Raw genomic sequence first — 12,762 nt, 5'->3', positions numbered from 1 at the left:
TCCCTCTTCCAAAAGAGTGCGTATGAAGTGATATCTCACCTCAATGTGCTTTGTCCTTGAATGAAAGGCTGAGTTCTTCGCAAGATGGATAGCGCTTTGGCTGTCACTGTACAAGACACAATTGTCTTGTTTGAATCCAAGCTCTTCTAAGAATTTGTGAAGCCACAGAATTTCTTTGCTTGCCTCCGTCATTGCTACATACTCTGCTTCCGTGGTAGAAAGTGAAACCACTTTCTGCAGCTTTGAAGCCCAGCTTACTGCTGTGCCTCCAACCGTGAACACATAGCCAGTAGTGCTCCTTTGAGTATCTTTGTCACTTGCCATATCTGCATCAGCATACCCTTCTAGAAAAATATCAGTTCCTCCAAAATACAAAGCATTTGTTGTTGTCCCTTTTAGATACCTAAGTATCCACTTCACAGCTTGCCAATGCTCTTTACCTGGGTTGTCCATGAACCTACTCACAACTCCCACTGCATGTGCAATGTCTGGCCTTGTCCAGGCCATAGCATACATTAGAGAACCTACCGCTGCATCATATGGAGCTTTAGACATATAGGCTATCTCCTCTTGTGTCTTTGGACACATATCCTTCGTTAGTTTAAAATGACCAGCCAAAGGTGTAGAAACTGGTTTTGCATTTTGCATTGCAAACCTTTCTAGTACCTTCTTGATGTAATCTTATTGAGATAGCTTTATTGTCTTCTTCGTCCTGTCCCTTGATATTCTCATACCAAGTATCCTCTTTGCAGCACCTAAATCTTTCATTGAAAAAGATTTGGATAGCTCCTCTTTTAGGTCTTTGATGTCGTGCATGTTAGCACTTGCAATCAACATGTCATCAACATACAACATTAGGATGATGAATTTCCCATCTCCCAAATTCTTCGTGTAGACACAGTGATCCGAGTTGCATCTTGTGAATCCATGATCCAACATCCATCGATCAAACTTCAAGTACCATTGTCTTGATGCTTGCTTTAAACCATACAATCTCTTCTTTAATCTGCAAACCATTTTCTCCTTACCTTTTACTTCATACCCCTTTGGTTGAAGCATGTAGATTTCCTTCTCTAAGTCACCGTGAGGGAATGCCGTATTTACATCCATTTGCTCAAGATTTAGATCATGAGCAGCCACAAGGCTTAAGACAAGCCTAATTGAGTTCATTTTTACAACAGGAGAAAATATTTCATTGAAGTCAATACCTTTCTTTTGAGAAAAACCTTTTACCACAAGCCTAAACTTGTACCTTTTCTTCCCACCTTCTTCTTCCTTTAGCTTGTACACCCATTTGTTTTGAAGTGCCCGCTTACCTTTAGGCAGCTCAACCAACTCCCATGTTTGGTTGCGATGTAGTGAGTCTATCTCCACTTGCATGCTCTTTGTCCATTCTTCTTTGGATTCATGTTGCATAGCTTCTTCATATGATTCCAGCTCTCCAGAATCTGAGATCAAGAGATGGTTGAAGGAAGTAAAAAAACCTTTCTGGAGGTCTACTTGCACTTGTAGATCTTCGGGGAATAGGTTGAGGCTCCTCATTCGGTTGACGTTGTTGCACATTGTCACCGTTTGCAGTCCTTGAGTCTTCATCGTCCTCAAGCTCCATGTACTCATCACCTGTTTCTTTTGTTTGTTTTCTTTCCAAGTAATATTTGTACATATTTTGTTCGTTAAAAATTACATCCCTACTCCTTAAGATTTTACCATCTTCAGGATTCCATAGGTGATACCCAAAGTCTCCTTCTCCATAGCCAGTGAAGAAACACTTTTTGGACTTTGCATCTAACTTTGACCTTAGGCTTCTATCTATGTGCATGAAAGCCTCACACCCAAACACTTTGAGAAATGCATAATTCACCGGTTTACCTGTCCATGCCTCTTCTGGAACTCCCCCATCCAATGTTGTTGAAGGTGACCAATTGATTAAGTACACAGACGTACTTACAGCTTCCGCCCAAAGCTCAAGCGGTAGGCCTGCATGTAGCCGCATGCTTCGTGCTCGTTCCATGATTGTCCTGTTCATCCTTTTCGAAATCCCATTTTGTTGAGGTGTTCTTGGGGTTGTCCTTTGCCTCCGAATGCCATTGCTAGCACAAAAGCTTTCAAAAGCTTGGCTGCAATATTCGCCTCCATTGTCGGATATGAGGCATTTAACCTTGGTACATGTTTCATTCTCCACAAAGGCTTTCCACCTTTGAAATATGGAAAATACATCGGATTTATTCTTCACGACATAAACCCATGTTTTTCTAGTCGCATCGTCTATGAATGTTACATAGTACAATGAGCCACCAAGTGATGGTGTACTTGCAGGACCCCAAACATCAGAATGAACCAACTCAAGTTTTTTTTTTTCCTTTCATTTCCTGATTTTTGAAATTTTACCCTCTTTTGTTTACCATAAACACAATCTTCACAGAACTCTAAGTCCACTTCTTTCAAACCTGGTAGAAGCTTCTTTGTTTGAAGGATTTGCATTCCTTTGGCACTCATATGCCCAAGTCGGTAGTGCCACACCGCACTGTCAACTTCTGTAGTTGCTGCACAAGCTGAAGGTTGCGTGCTAACAGTACACAAGTAAAGTGTACCGACTTTTTCACCCTTGGCAACCACCAAAGATCCCTTTGAGATCTTCCACCGTTTGTTTCCGAATGCAATGTTGTGACCTTCATCATCCAATTGTCCTGTAGAGATCAAATTTTTGCGAAGAGAAGAAACATGCCTAACATCTTTAAGCTTCCATTCATTTCCGTTAGTAGTTTTGACAGAAACTGTACCTTTGCCGACAATCTCACAAGCTTCATCATCTCCCAAGTATACATACCCAAAATTACCTTTGGTGTAGTCTTAGAAATGTTGCTTGTGTGGTGTCGCATGGAATGAAGCCCCGGAATCTACTATCCACGAATTAGACACATTGTCTAATGAGAGAATTAGAGCATCTTGCTCTACTTTACCTGCCACATTGGCCTCCGATGTTGGCTTGTTGTCTTGAGACTCTGTCTCCTTCTTCTTCTTGGACCAGCAATCCTTCTTGACGTGGCCCTTCTTGCCGCAGTTCCAACATTCAAGAACTGACTTTGTGCGTGACTTGCTCCGCCTTGAGCGATCACGACCCTTTTGGTTTTTGAACCTCTCCTTAAGCCTTCCTCTTGTTTCCACTGATAGTGCAGCACTTGATGATTCTCCTGTGCTTCTCCTTCGCATTTCCTCGCTTAGGAGAACACCCACAACATCATCAAACTTAAGAGTATTTGTGCCAGAGATAGAATTACTTACAGCCATCACAAGGGTGTCCCAACTATCCGTTAGAGATGATAGTATAAGGAGAGCTTGCACTTCGTCATCGAAATTGATTTTCGTTGATCGAAGTTGACTTATGTTTGTGTTAAAGTCATTTAGGTATTCTACAACTGAACCATTCTCTGCCATCTTTAGATTGAACAAGCGCTTCATAAGAAATACTTTATTGGATGCCGATGGTTTCTCGTAGAAGTCGTCAAGTGACTTCATCAAGTCCTCCGTGGTCTTCATCTCTGAAACATTGAAGGCCACCGTTAACGCCAAGCTTAACCGGATTGGTCCCAGTGCCTTTCGATCAAGGACAATCCATGCTTCATCTGCCATTGTTGCGGGCTTCTTCGCAAGACCTCCTAGTGGAAAATAGAGGTCTTTCTGGTAGAGATAGTCTTCAATCTGCATCTTCCAATGTTGGTAGTTTTTGCCGTTGAACTTCTCACTCTTGAGCTTCCCTTCCTCTGCCATAACTCCCACTCAATTCAAGGAATCCTTTCCTTGAGATAATTTACCTCCGAGCAAACCTTGCTCTGATACCAGTTGTTAGGAAATAAGACGTAGCTAAATAGATAATTGAGTAGATTACTTAATGGAGAGAGAAAAATTTATATACACGAGATTCTAGAGTAGAGAGAGAGAGAGAGAGTACACACGATATACGTGGTTCACCCAATGTAGGCTACGTCCACGGAAAAGCAGCCACTCAATGGCTTTAGTACTTCAAAACAAGAAGTACTAAGGGATTATACCCTTATATCCCTTTGTAAACTACTTCAAAACAAGAAGTAGTTTACAAAGGGATTATACCCTTAATGGAGCTCCCTCCTTGCTTCACTCTCACCACCTCACACTCACCTTGTTGCATCAACTTCACACTATGAAATGTGTGTAGAAATCGTCTCTTTTTATAGGCCAAAAGGGTTGCCCTCTCTTATGAGAGACAGCCATGTGTAGCCGCCCTTGTGCGAATAAGTCCAAATCGGACCCTCCAATCCGCCCATGTGTGGCCGCCCTTGAGAAGACAAGTCCGCTTTTTAATTCGGCCACCGGCCACCGGCCATTGACTTCCGACCACCGGCCATTGACTTCCGACCACCGGTCATCGGCCATTGACTACCGGCCAGCGGCCAACTGACCGGCTGTTTTCTGACTACTTTCCGGCCGCCGTCCGGCCATAATATTCCGACGAAAAAGAATATTCCGGCAAATAAAAAGTCTCGGGGGCCTCCGCCCCCGAGGCCTTTAAAGTTGCCCCTAATTCTTGTCCGTGAAAATTTTGGTTTCCGGTGAGTGATTTTCCTTCTCGCACGATGGCTTCTCCTCATAATGGGGGCCTTACAAATGTGCGTTGTTACCACAGAAAATTACAAGGGTAAATCAGGCTCCATACTTAACATGGATGCCATGCTTTGTGTTTTTGCCTACCAATTGACTCCCCTCCCGCCTGCCATGCTTCATGTTTTCGCTCGCCAGCTCATCTCACATTGTCACAAGCCGAGCTTTTGTTGCCTTTACATCTATGTTTCCAATAGCCTTTTGTATAGAACTTAAACGAAATCAATTGAGATTCACCCCTGAAAAAACATGCCCAAAATTGCACCTACTTATTCTATTTATTAGCTTTGCCTACCACTTAAACCTTGAAAATGCTTTCAAAACCGTTGCAAATCAAAAGCCTTCACTTTATGAGAGTGCAGCATTGAGTCCAAGCGGCTCAAATCTAGTGTTGTATCACCTTGAAAAATAGTTAACTTTTTTTTTTGAAAATTATTATATGTACCAAAATTACACGATTTTATCCTTAAGGGCTTTTAGTTTTTCTCTAAACCTTAGCACAGTGCTTTGTCCCTTTGCTTTCCTCATTCAATGCTTTCCTCATTCAACCAGACAGTTTGCCATCCAACTCACGACGAGTGCATTCACGCTGAGTCGTTCGAGCCAACCACTACACCCTCTTGTTGTTGGTCATCACAATGTGATGCCTCTACTAAAAAGAAAATATCCCAAACACCCTTGTCCACCGCTTGGCCTTCGTTCTTTGAAACCGACCAAACGGTGCCACATGTAGGATCCTAATGCAACATGTGCCGCATCCTCAAAGATTTGTTAACAGTCCACCCCTCGGCAGCATCCTTCGCTTTTATCCCCTCCATTCTTTTATTTCTTTTTGCTTTCTTAACCTTGCAAGAGGATATTGCGATCTAGATACCACTTAATGAGACATTTCGGCCTCCCTACTACTAAGTAGCTACTAGCTACTACTACTGTAGTAGTAGCTACATTGCTCCAATTCTTGTTCTTGCTCTTGATGTGGTTATTTTGTTCTATTTGGATTTGATGTTCTTATTCTACTCTCATATTGGTACTACTGATGGAGAGGTTGTATTGGTGGTGCTCCTAGCCCTAACATGGCTTGATAACCATCTCTATCTATGTTCTTCTCTCATGTTGCATATTGTTCATGACATGCTTCATTGGTGCAGCTTATGGGTTTTGTGGGTTGGGCAATGGCTATCCAATGGTATGTGATGTGGTGTCATAGTCTTCTAGGAAGTGATTTGTGGATTTTCTAGGGTTATGTGTGGGATTTTTCTTTCCTTTAGAAGATTGTACTAACAATCCTTGTGTTATCACTCTTCCTACATTCCCTGGATGATTAGCTCATATTCTTGTCCGTACTTATTGACAAAAGTGATATCGGTCTCTATTGCAATGTCATAAGAAAACAAGTACATCACCTTGTCTTTGCTTAATTCGTTCATATGGGGTTCCATGCAATGGTAGTAAGAGATGCCTCTCCCATCCCTGTGCTTGTAAATCCCAATATTTTCATAAATTGTAGCCACTCTTGACACTCTCTTGTCATGAATGTAAAAGGCTCCAAGAACGCTAAGTTTAGAAGGTAGTTATTGGGTCTCCATGACCATCTTCCCTTTTTCCATGTTGTCTCTGGCATACGGATTGTAGTTTTTTGGGTCTTTGACAGTGAGATATTGGTTCCCTTCTTCAAGGTTGTCTTCACAGCTACGGTTGAGTGTGTATGGCTCAGATGCCTTATGGATGATTTGGGTGCTGGATAGGACACTGGTAGCACTATCTACACTAATAGTCAAAGTGCATTGGTAGTTGCGAGTAACCCATTTTTTCATGCTCACACAAAGGACATTGAGTTGCATTACCACTGTGTCAAGGAGAGGCTCCGCTTGGCTTATGTGCGAACATAGGACAACATTGCAGATCTTTTCACAAAGGCATTGTCTTACATGATAAGTTTAAATCTTTTTGCAAATCTTTGGGCTTACTCCCTTTTGCAGACTGATCATGTCCTCAGGGCATGGCACATCCTTATACTCTATGTGCTAACTCTTCTTCACCGCATCACTCACAGGGGGGATTTGTTACCATATATATGTGGTAGTGATGTGTGTGAACACAATTAGGATCGTGGGGGCATTTTTTTCCTCACTAGGAGGTTTTTTCCCCGTGCATTGTAAATATACCCATCACTCGAGGGCTATCTCATCTTTCCATTGCACACTAAGTAATCCAATTTCTATTGTGTGCCTTGAGCTTCCTTCACCTTCTCCAAGCTACGTGTGTTTTCTTGAAACCCTATTTACAACAGCTTATTCCCAACTACAAAAGACATTTCCAAAGCTAACAGATCTATCTTCGGAATGTCAAATCAGTCACCTTCAAGACTATATTTCTCTATGCTAGATTCTAAAATGCATACTTAATTGCATGGCAGAGCCAAGTAATCTAGATCAAAGAGCCTCTGTAAAAAAAATACATAGAACTTTTGATTTAGACAAAGATATAAATGCCCAAAATTGACCTTCAACTTTTGATTTATCCTTTTGTATCAATGGAGCCCACATAGCTGGCATAAATGGTGTATCTTCTTTTGGTCTTTGACTAAACGATGAATGAATAAAAAACAACTCTTTTGGATTGAAATTGTCACTGTATTGCTAATGCAGTATTAATTTAAGTATCACATCATGATTCAAGAGACAATTCAACTTTTTAAGTTCAAACTGTCATTATATCATTGAAATTGGTTTAAGTGCCATTTGTGTCATTGTCTATATATTGATTTGCCAATTTAAACTTGCAAAAGATTTGCGTTGGTTATATGGTTGTTGAATTTGGGTATTTTTTTGTAGATATGGTTGAAGAACTTGATTTATCAAGTCACAACCAATTATCAGTGTGGTGCCAATTTGATGTGGATAATCAAACTTATCAGTTATTGCCAACATTCAAGAGGATGAATCAAACCTAGAGGTCAAGCCCTTGAGTTGCAACAATGCAAAGACTTATGTCACAAACCACTTTGTTCAAAATACACTTTTCAGAACAAGTGGCCACGCAAAGAAAAATCCACCAGTAAAGCTCTCTGACTTGCAATATGTAGGCTTAGCTCTAGTTCTTCTCTAATGATTTATCCATCAACAACGATCTATCCCCAATAATAACCAGATTGCCATATATTTCATTCAGTAGTGCTATGCACATTACATATTGGGCAAGAGAGTCCACTAGGATGAAAGAGTGTTGTGAAAAATTTTCAATTGCTATGCAATTGGCCGATGGATTACTTGAATTTGGAGAAATTCATGGTGTGTCTACATTCAAAGGTTTGAGAGAAGATAGATTTTGAGAGCCCAAATAATTACAATGGTGTGATTGCAACTGCACAAGCAAAGAATCAGGGAAATTGAGACATGGTAGCTATTCCTCAACAATGGGTACATATTGTTCAAGAGAGAGGGTAGGGAAGAGCTAAAATGTGAGGTCCCCTCCCCTTTACCATATCCATTTGGAAATAGGAGGGTACTTCATAGGTCGCTAGGCCCTAATAGATTGAGAAAAACCTAGTCAATATAGACAAGGTTTCTAAGACTCTCGTCACCAACAAGTAACTTGAGTCCAAGCCATTGAAAAGGTTTCTTAGCCATGTCTCGCAGGGAAATCATAAACTAACAGAATAATCTAACATTCCTAACTCTCACCTTCCAAAAGAGAGAAACCCCAATTGCCTTTTTTTCCATAATTTTTCAAGGCACGTACAATTTGGGACTTCTTGACTCTTGGCACAATGAGCCTCTAGTTTTGCTTCTTCTATCAATGAGGAGCGGAGAGTTTCTGAACTAATCAAGACAACCCATCCTTCACTGGTAGCCTAAGCAAGTCCCCACTCTCACACTTTTTAACTTGTTTTGTAATTACTACCACATCATTGTGCATACACAAAACTCTTTTTAAAGGGTTCCCGTCACAAGTTTGTTAAAACAGCCCTTCAAGCATTATAAAAAAGACACCAAAACAATCTTTCATAGAAGAAAAAAACATACAACCCTTCTTCATTAAAATATCCAAACCCCAAGAGTTCACTCCTCTGGGAGAGAGTTTATAGCTCCCGGTGTCTTTAGTTTCCCATACAACTAAATTGTCTTGCAATCTAGGCACAAACCCGCAGTGACTAACTTGCAAAACCTACGCACAAGCCCGCAAGTAATATCTTGAATTTTTTGGGCACAAGCCCACAAGATATGTGCACCCATATTCATTGCTTTATCGTTCACTCCGCTAAGCCCTCATCCCTAGATATCAAAGGGAGTTTTGACTATATCGATATAGGATTTTGAATGAAAACGGTTTGAGAGTTTTCCTACTAGACAAACATTTCTTTCTAGCTTCAGACAATATATCATCAAGAAATCCTTCCATATTAATACAACTTAAGGAATTAACAAGTTCAATTGATGCGGTTTTGAATTGGGACTAACCCAATGTTAAGGTAGTTTTCTCCTTCCTAATTACTCGTGATGCATTGCACAAAAAAGAAGTTTCCTACCTGTTCGTGAGAAATAACATCACTTTGTGGGATACGTGGCGAATCCTCATTCATCAAGGCCTTTCCTTTGCCTTTACCATCATTGGTCTGGCTTCATGATTGTGCGATACACCATAGCGAGTTATCTTGGGTGCCATTCCCACTACTAGATACTTAACTTAACTTGAGAAGTTGTATACTAAAGTATAAGAATCTAGTGGAAGTAGGGTAAATGATTATAAGTGTTTTCATTTCAAAACCATATAGGGTTATTCCACACATTAAACCAAAAAAATATGCTTGCTTAATCTTACCATAATACTATGATAAACATGCGCTATAATACATACACTAATCACATGATTAATCACTTATATCTACTTGCAAGAACAATCCATCATTTTAGTCGGAAACAATTCTTGAATATGATTAGCTAATTCATGCAAGCATCTAGGTTACATTGATGAATAATTGTTCATGCAATCACCACAATTGATCAAATAGTGAGACCTTCATTACTTTGTAATATATAGAAATTACCATAAAACAGGTATAATGATTGTTGATTTTCTATTGAGGATAGGTAAATAAGAGTATAGAATTTGATAATAGAGTAGCAAATGGAAAGGATTCCAATTGAGAGAAGAGATTGATAGTAAATTTAAATTACCCAAATGTTCTTTGGAGTTATTGATCTCTCATGAGTAGAGGTGTCAAAAGCTCTTAGTTAGCCCCATGCTCATACTCAATTATTCTAAAAGATATGGGTCCATGGATATGGATCATTTATGAGCATACATGGACATACATACACATGCACATACATGCCCATGCACATGCATACATATGTATATCTTAAACTTAGGAATTAATTCATTAACACTAGGATGAAAATTAATTGTATAGAGTGAGCTTGGCTTATCAGAATTTAATTTTGAAAGTTGCTTTTAAAGATAAGCTTGAGGATGACAATGTAAGGTGTCAGATGCACACACCTGCTATATTTAGCAATTTTTGGAGCAGGTAGCTAGTTCTATAGAAATTCAAGACAGGGTAGATTTTGATGAGACGGTCTCATCTAGGTGGATGTAAGCACCTCAAAACTTTCTATTTTTGGACAAAAATGATAAAAAATTTGAAATTCCTTTTTTGAAAATCTTACAACAATATATTTATCATTAGCTCATAAGAGGTGAAAAATTGCCAAAAATAAGAACTTTCTATGTATGACCAAAATAGCATGATATTAATCCTTTACATGAGAACCCCCCCTCCCCACGAGTGCCAGAGACCTTACATTCTCCCCAACTTGAAGAATTGAGATGTCATCATCTCAAAGGTAATTGTGGATGATCTTTAAGGAGTGATGTCTTGTCTTCCCACATTGCATCTTCTTCAATAAAATCTTTCCATTTGACGAGGTGTTTGATGGTACTTCTATTCGTAAGCTTCCTTTCTCAAGTTTCAAGGGTGCAAAATTACTCTCTCATTACCTAGGTCTCCTAATGTTGGCTCTTCCATATTAGCTGCATGAGTTTGAGCCACAACTCCTTTTCCACGGTCTTTTCCTCCATTCCTTTCTCCATGACAAACCGGTTGACCTATACCATCCGGTGCTACAGGAACTGCATTTGCAGAAGTTGCTACACTTCTTCTGGGACACCAGTTCCTATAGTGTCCTAGATCATTACACTCATAACAAAGAACATCACGATGCTCGAGTTGAGTTGTTGTAGTTGCAGTTGCTACATGGCCAGGTTGATAATTTTGAGGTCTGGGGCTCCAATTGTTGGGCATGGCCCTTTGATTTCTAAAGTCTTCTCTCTCTTGATTCATGGTCATTTCTTTAGACAGAGGTGTTTTCTCAAAAGAGCGTCTTGAAGTGATTTGGGTCTCATTTCTTCAAGACGGGTATCCAAAGAATGATTGAATCGTTGACAGAATCATGCTACCTGCTATTCAATAGACATTTTTGGGGCATACCTTCCCAAGGTTACAAATTTGGAGGAATACTCCCCACTCATAAGCATAGCTATTTTAGAGTAAAGAAATCATTCATTTTTCGGTCTCAATGAGCGGGTGGAAGATATCGTGCTGTAACTACTCCTTTAATATCCTCCCAAGACTAGGAAGATCCTAACTCCAAAGTCCTTGCAATGTTGTTTCCACCATATTTTTGCATCTCCTGTAAGAGGAAACATTGCAAGCATAGTTTGGTTTAGAGGTTGGGTTTCTTCGACGTCAAAATAGTCTTCCATTGCCTCAATCGAGGCTTCAACATTGCGCTAGATATGGGTTCCCTTGCCTTTGAAATTGGGTGGTTGGGCTTGTTTTAGGAGAAGTTTTTTCTCTTGTATAGTAGTGTATAAGTCTTTTGAGAGTACCTACACAATGATGGTTTGATATAAGAATTAACGCAGTTTCAAGTGCTTTAAACTTCCACAACTCAAGACCAAATTTAAAAAGCATCTAACTTATTAAATTCAAGATTCCATAGATTTTTTTATATCAAGATATGTACAAAGTTGAGATCTCATGGATAAGCGTCTTTTTATTATATCATAATATATACAAAGGTTTTATCTACTAAAAAACTATATGATTATTAGAGCCAGATTCCCAGGGACATAGTCGTATAATCGATAGGTATTTGTGAATAGATTTTTACAATCCACTATTTCATCTGAGCAGTAGCTTCTATACACATCTTTACGGGGTTCATAGCATACAAGACTCTTATTTTGAGGAAAGATATTAGGGATAGAAATGGGTTTGATCATATAAGTAGGGACCGCTTTCACCACTTGATTGAAAACCCATTCATTTAAGGTCATGCCAAGGCCATCTTCAGAGTTAACAGTGTAGTCATCCCTAGTAGTACCAATGAAGTAATAAATCTAGATAATTGTAGCTCTTCCCCCCACCGAAGCTTCTCTAAATCAGAGGAGAGGCATCCAAGCTTCCTCACATTGATGTAGAAGATGCCACGTTTGTAGTCCCACGCAAACTCCCATCCCCTTTGGATTCTTGTTGACGAAGGAGAAAAAACCATCATCAAAATTTTCATCGTGTTGCATCAAAAGTAAAAATTTGAAGAGCGAAAAGCCTCAGAATATATCTCAAAGGTCTTGAACTCGCGATACTCAGTGTCGGCATGTTCCTTAAACAACGATGATGGTAAGTTCTCGAATTTAAGTCTCCAATTCAATTTTCCAAATTTTCAAACAATACCGATTTTTCCAATTTCCTAACCTAGGCTCTCATACCACGTGTGAGGTCCCCTCCCCTTTAATATATCCATTTAAAAATAGGAAGGTACGTACCTGATAGATCACTTGATCCTAATTGATTGAGAAAAGCATAGTCAAGATAGACAAGGTTTCTAATGGATCGACTCTCGTCACCAAGTAACTTGAGTCTGAGCCATTGAAAAGGTTTCCTAGCCCTGTCTCGCACGGAAAGCATGAACTAACACAATAATCTAACGTTCCTAACTCACCTCCAAAAGAGAGAAACCCCGATTGCCTTTTTTCCCATAATTTTCAGAGGCACATACAATTTGGGACTTCTCAACTCTTGGCACAATGAGTCTCTAGTTTTGATTCTTCTATCAATGAGGA

Source organism: Adiantum capillus-veneris, chromosome 20 (assembly GCF_014529385.1).
Source record: "Adiantum capillus-veneris isolate H3 chromosome 20, ASM1452938v2, whole genome shotgun sequence".
Lineage (NCBI taxonomy): Eukaryota > Viridiplantae > Streptophyta > Polypodiopsida > Polypodiales > Pteridaceae > Adiantum > Adiantum capillus-veneris.
This window is presented reverse-complemented; position numbering follows the sequence as displayed.